This window comes from Peromyscus californicus, unplaced genomic scaffold (genome assembly GCF_007827085.1).
Source record: "Peromyscus californicus insignis strain IS unplaced genomic scaffold, ASM782708v3 Scaffold_8__1_contigs__length_139910024, whole genome shotgun sequence".
In the NCBI taxonomy this organism is placed as follows: Eukaryota; Metazoa; Chordata; class Mammalia; order Rodentia; family Cricetidae; genus Peromyscus; species Peromyscus californicus.
Genome location: NW_026294606.1, coordinates 88,934,390 through 88,940,983, shown reverse-complemented (window position 1 = coordinate 88,940,983; position 6,594 = coordinate 88,934,390).

Genomic DNA, 6,594 nt, shown 5'->3' with positions numbered 1-6,594 from the left:
AGGCCTGGGGACAGTGCCAATTCTCTCCAAGTTTGCTCTCCTGAAAGAACACTCAAGAACAAATGTGGAACGATGAACATTTGTTCGTGCTGTGCAGTGGTACATGCCATCAGTACATGTTGAACTGTGCCTGACAGGACATCTCTGTGTTTTGACAACAGGCCTCCCTGAGGATGCTCCACGGAGGCATGGCCCCTCAACACACACCGATCTTAGCCTCCCCAGTTGACACGCATGTGGCATGTCTCAGCATGACACCAACACATGCCCAGCACTCGCGTGTGTTCATCTGGGACCAGGAAGTGGGTGTGTCAGATTCAACACCTGGATTGCTGGAGCAGGTGCAGCCCAGGCCCTTCTTCCTGGGATGTGGCAGGAAAGCTCCTTCCCACACAGGGGGCCCTTACTCAAGCCACACCACAGCCACAAGGAAGCTATAGCTGGCCTCCTGTCTTTGGTGTCTGGTTTACATCACGCAAGGAGTAGGTGGGAGGTCATCCAGCTCCCTCACAAAGCCTTCTGTGGAGATGGGCCCTTCCCTCCCCACTACTCCCCATATCCGAGCCTGACTTTGTTTTTGTTTTAAGACAACGTCTCATTCTTTAGCCCAGGCTGGCCTTGAACTCATAATAATCTTCCTGCCTCGGCGAGTCCTTTCAAATCCTGAGATTGCAGGCTTGAGCCACTATGCTTGGTTCTGAGTTCAACTTTGGCAAGAGGTTCCTGTGACCTCGGTGTGGTCACTACACTGGGATACCCGGACATTACATGGGCTGATGTTTTCCCAGGACTGGAACTCTGGCCTTGTTCTTCTGCCTCTAAAACTCTTCCCCAGGGCTGACCATCAGAACTGGAGAGAAAGAAAAGAAAACCAGAGCCTAAAGGGCACTCAGCCAGCAACACGCTTACCACACACACGTGAGGACCCCAGTTCAATTCCCCAGACCACAGAAAGTCTGACGTGGGAGTGCGTGCCTATAATCCTAACACTGGGGAGGCAGACACAGGGGCATCTCCGGGGCTCAACGGTCAGCCAGCCTAGCCCAACTGGAAATTTCCAGATCCCAGTGAGAGAAGATGTCTTAAAAAACCAAAGTGGACAGCTCCTGAGGACAATGCCCAAAGTTGCCCTCTGACCTTCACATGCACATGGACCTGCACACTCATCTACACATACCCCCCCCACCCATACACGACAGTGAAGAAGAGAACACCAAGTCTGCTCTCTCATAACCCGGGAGACAGGGGTTATGCCTTAGTAGCTTGTTAGTCCTGCCTACGCCTGCTGTTGTAGGCAGGAAGCCTGTCTCTCTGAAGCACTCAGCTGGGGTCCTTTCTTTACTCCTCACCCTACCCCAGAGCTCTCCCAAGGCTGCTTCACTGTCCAGGAATAAGGGGTCCTGAGCCCTCCTGCTAGTGACATCTTAGATTCAGAGGCCTGTGGTGAATGTCATCTGTCACAGGAGCAATGTGTGTGACTGTGTACAGGTGCATCAGCATCACACCTCCTAGGGATAGGGAGGTCGCGAAGCTGCCTCAGAGGTTTGCTGGAAGTTGGGTGTTAATGTTAAACGCTGTGAAATTTCTCTTTTGGAGACAGAAAATGCCCTGAAGCCAAAAATATCAGTGATTCAAATGGAAAGTAAAGCAATCTAAGTACTTGCACCCTCCCCCAACTTTGCCTGGACATAAAGCCTTCCCAAAGCAGAGAATGCAGGGGGATATGCATGCAGTCCGCGGTCAATTGGCACAGGCTCCGCGGCAAGGTTGCGCGTCCAGGACAGTGTGGCTGCAGCTGCAGTGTCGCTCCTGGGCCAGAGGGGGTCTCCCTCGATCTGTGATCCTCTGACAGCCTGTTTAACAAGCCACCAGAGAGCCAAGACCACAAGCTCCAGCTCCTACTGAGACCTCACCTAGCTAGTCGGTATCTTCTATCACCCAGCCTCCGTCTCTGTGCCTCTCTGGAGCTGGTCAGGTTCAGACATTGGCTACACAAATAGCCAGGCCGGTAACTGATGGCAGAGTTTCAGGCATCATGGAGAGGGCAGGAGCCGAGCCGGGACTTGAGCACTGTCCAAGAACAGGTAACCACATGTCTGGCCTGGCTATCGACACATTGCTCTGGGCTGCTGCCTTTCCCAGGCTTCCTGCAGGACAGGTGGTGGGAAAGAAGCTGTCCATGCTGGACACTGGACACGTAGGGTGTACATAGGGTGCAGCCTGGGAATGGACGGCAGTAGTGCAGAAACCTGGGTCTCAGCAGGACCAGGGAATCTGCGAAGGAGCCACAGGGTCCAGATGACACTGTTGTGTGCTGGAGGCTGTGCTAGGTTATGGCGAGTGGACCACAGACAGCAGACAGCAGATGTACAAACCGTTCATGCCCTTTGACCTGGGCATTGTGGTTTAGAATTGGTGGAACCGAACTAGCAAGGTGGCTTAGTGGGTCGAGACGCTCAGACTTGTCACCAAGCCTGATAATCTGAGTTTGATCCCCAAAACCCACATGGCGAAAGGAGAGAACTGACTCCTCAGGTTGCCCTCTGACCGCCACACACCCACCACACAAACAAATCATGGAGAACTGTTGGAAGGGAGCTATTGGATGTGTGTGCAGAAGCCTTTGAGACAGTAACTTGGTGTGGTGGAGCTATGACTGTCCTCTACAAGCACAGGGGACAGTCCTACTTCGTCTGGGAGGTGGCTGCCTTGATAGAGGAGACACAGAGGCTCTGATGTGGCAGAGTTTGAAGTTAATTGTTTCCATGTCTCCTCTCGGGGCCAACTATCTTCATTGCCTCCCTGGACAGCATGCCCAATGCAGTACAGTTCGGCATGTGAACAAGCATCATGTCACACACACACACACACACACACACACACACACACACACACACACACACACACGCGCGCGCGCGCGCGCGCGCGCGTGCCTCCTATGCAGCAGCCTGAAGTCTGACCCCTCCCCCTGAAGTCTGACCCCTCCCCCTGAAGTCTGACCCCTCCCCCTGAAGTCTAACCTCTTCCCCTGAAGTCTAACCCCTCCCCCTGAAGTCTAACCCCTCCCCCTGAAGTCTAACCCCTCCCCCTGAAGTCTAGCCCTTCCCACCTGAGATCCTGGGGAAAGGGAGACACCTGCTCTGCCCACAGAGGTAGTCCTATGTCTTGGGCCACTGCTGTCTCCACTGAACAGCATGTTGTGTGCCAACCTACACTGGCATCATGAGCAGCTGGGATCCTCATTCCAGACCCTGGTTCTTGGGACCAAGGGGGAGAGGAGTTGAGAGCAGAGGAGGATGCTGCCCCCACCTCTGTGTCTCTGAAGTTACAAAGACTTTGAGCTTATTGTGTTCCCTATGTGTCCTTCGGATGTACATGTCCACACAGACAGGCATGGCCACTACCACCCTCGCCTTCATGCTCACCCCACCCCCAGCCTTGGGATTGTGGTGGCTGGTATGCACACCCCAAAGCTGGCCAGCTGCTTCATGACTCCCTGTCCACCAGAGACCCAAAGTAGAAGAGGTCTGTCTACTTCAGAGCTGCCCACCTCAGTGTGGCCCCTCCCACTCTGTCCTTTCCACTTTATCCAAAGTGAGACCACATGGACTCCAGAGGCCAGTTGCCCAGGAGTCTTAGCTGTGTGACACTGGGCAAATGTCTTGCCTCTCTGAGCCTCAGCTTCTTCTTCCACAAGAAAGTCAGTAGTTAACCACTTCACATGCGGGTGCTGGGAATCGGAGTGAACATGTGAAAAACAGTTAAACAGTGTAAGCATGACGTACACATGACAGGGCTCCAAAGCACTAAGCAAGTGATGCAGATGAAAGACCTGCCATTCCTGCCTCTGTGGAAAGATGCAAGTCACTGATAAGTTCAGCTGAAGATGATTTGATGAAATAAGGAACTTGCCAGGAGAGTTTGCAAAGCAAAAGGAAGCAAATGCCCAGGAAGCTTGGGCAGTGCGCCCCCAACTTCATGAAGTGTATCTAGGCTAGCAACACCGTGGAAGTTCTGGGAGGAATTATGTCGAGTGAGCATTAGCTGTCAGAATTTCTAGATGGTGGAATGGTGATCATTTTTTTGTGTGTGTGTTTTGTTTTGTTTTATAGCTTTTGCACAATTTCTATAATGATTGGATCGATTATAACCCGAACCAAGCATGTTTTTAAAAAGCTGTCCTAGGGCCAGGTGGCGGTGGCGCATGCCTTTAATCCCAGCACTCAGGAGGCAGACAGAGGCAGGCAGATCTCTGTGAGTTCAAGGCCAGCCTGGTCTACAGAGCGAGATCCAGGACAGGGACCAAAATGACACGGAGAAACCCTGTCTCGAAACAAACAAACAAGTAAATAAGAAAAAGCTGTCCTTCAAAAAAAGAACAGAATACTTGTGTTGCAAATAATGTCATGAAGAAGGCAGAAAGCCAGGTGCTGTGTGCCTGTCTGTGATTCCAGGAGAGGGGAGGCTGGAGCAGGAGGATTACCATGACTTCTAGGCCACCCTGGGATACAAACCGAGATCTTATCTCAAAAAACAAGAAAGGAAGGAAGAGAAGGGAGGGGAGGGAGGGGCCAGACAGCTCACAAAATAGGTTTTTGTGATCATACATCCAAGGACCGTCTTATATACAGAAGGTGTAAAGGACACCACAGAAATACAAAGAAACGCATTTCAGTGGGAGAAGGACCTGAACAGACATTTCCCCATCGAGGACACACAGATGGCCAGGAAGCACAGGAGGAGATGCTCAACGGCTGATTGCCAGGGAAACACAAATCACAGTCTCAACAGAGGTACTGCTGCACACTGCAGGGACAGCCATCATCCAAAGGACCAACCATGAGTATGGAAGGTACTGGAGACACGGGAACCCCCCTGCTCTCATGACCTGCTGGCAGGGATGCAACATGAGACCACCATGGTGGAAACTGCCGGGAAGACAAAGCACACGCTTGTCATGGGGACAGCAACGCCTCTCCCAGGTCATACCAGAGACATTAAAGTCCTGTGTCCGTGCAAAAAGCATGCACACCCCTGCAGAGCAACTCAAAGCAGAAACAGACAGATGTTCCACCTCTGAGGGATGGACAGAAAGCGCACCATGTCCACATGATTGACAAATGGCATACTCTAGCCGCACAGAGAGACAGTGCAACCTGTCCACATGACAAGATGCTATGCAGCTATAGAAAAGAGTGAGGCATGGACACACGCCCAGTGTAGACGAAGCTCAACCACATTGTGCTGAGCGAAAGAAGCCAGGAACCCAGGGCCAGATGCCACTCGATGCCACTTATGTGAAGTGTTCAGGAGACCACAGAGACAGAAAACAGAGTGGTGGGTTCTAGGAATGGGAAAGAGGGGGCACTGGGAAGGGCTGCTCATGGAGGCCGGGTTTCTGTCTAGGGTCATAGAAGGGCTAAGCATTGTGACATGGTGGCTCACACTGTATGAATCACCATAAACATCAACAGCACCCTCTAAATGGGCAATGGATACAGCCTGTGGATCACATCTGCCTTAGTTAGGGTTTCTATCGCTGTGATAAACACCACAGTCAAAAGCAACTTGGGGAGGAAAGAGTTCATTTGGCTTACTCTTCTGCATCATAGTCCATCATCAAGGGAAGTCAGGGCAGGAACATAGAGGCAGGACTGATGCAGAAGCCATGGAAGAACACTGCTTTCTGGCTTGCTCCCCATGGCTTGCTCAGCCTGCTTTCTTATATAGCCCAGGACAACCTGCCCAGGGATGGCATGTCCCATAGTAGGCTGGGGCCTCCCCCATCAAACAAGAAAATCCTGCAGAGACTTGCCTACAGGTCAATCCTTTTTTTTTTTTTTTTTTTGAGACAGGGTCTCACTATGTAGCTCTGGCTGTCCTGGAACTCACTTTGTAGACCATACTGGCCTTAAACTCACAGAGAGCTGCCTGCCTCTGCCTCCTAAGTGCTGGGATTAAAGGCGGGCGCCACCACCACCCAGCCATCCTACAATCTTTTTTTTAAAGATTTGTTTATTATGTATACAATGTTCTGTCTGCATGTATGACTGCAGGCCAGAATAGGGCACTAGATCTCATTACAGATGGTTGTGAGCCATCATGTGGTTGCTGGGAATTGAACTCAGGACCTCTGGAAGAGCAGCCAGTGCTCTTAACCACTGAGCTATATCTCCAGCCTGAAGTGAGAAGTGAGATATGTCAGACTCTTTTTTTTTTTTTTTTTTTTGGTTTTTCGAGACAGGGTTTCTCTGTGTAGCTTTGTGCCTTTTTCCTGGATCTCACTCTGTAGACCAGACTGGCCTCAAACTCACAAAGATCCGCCTGCCTCTGCCTCCTCAGTGCTGGGATTAAAGGTGGGCACCACCACCACCCAGCCATCCTACAAGCCAATCTTAAGCAGGCATTTTCTCAGTTAAGATTTTCTCTTTTCAGATGTCTGGTTTGTCAAGTTGACAAAAAGCCAGCAGCACAACATCTCCATGACACAAACCTCCCAGGAACTGAAGCATGAGAAGCTATGGTGTTGGTTGCAGTTTGGGGTGTACTTTCAGAAGTCAGTTGACCTCAGGTACTGATGGATCCAGGGTCTAA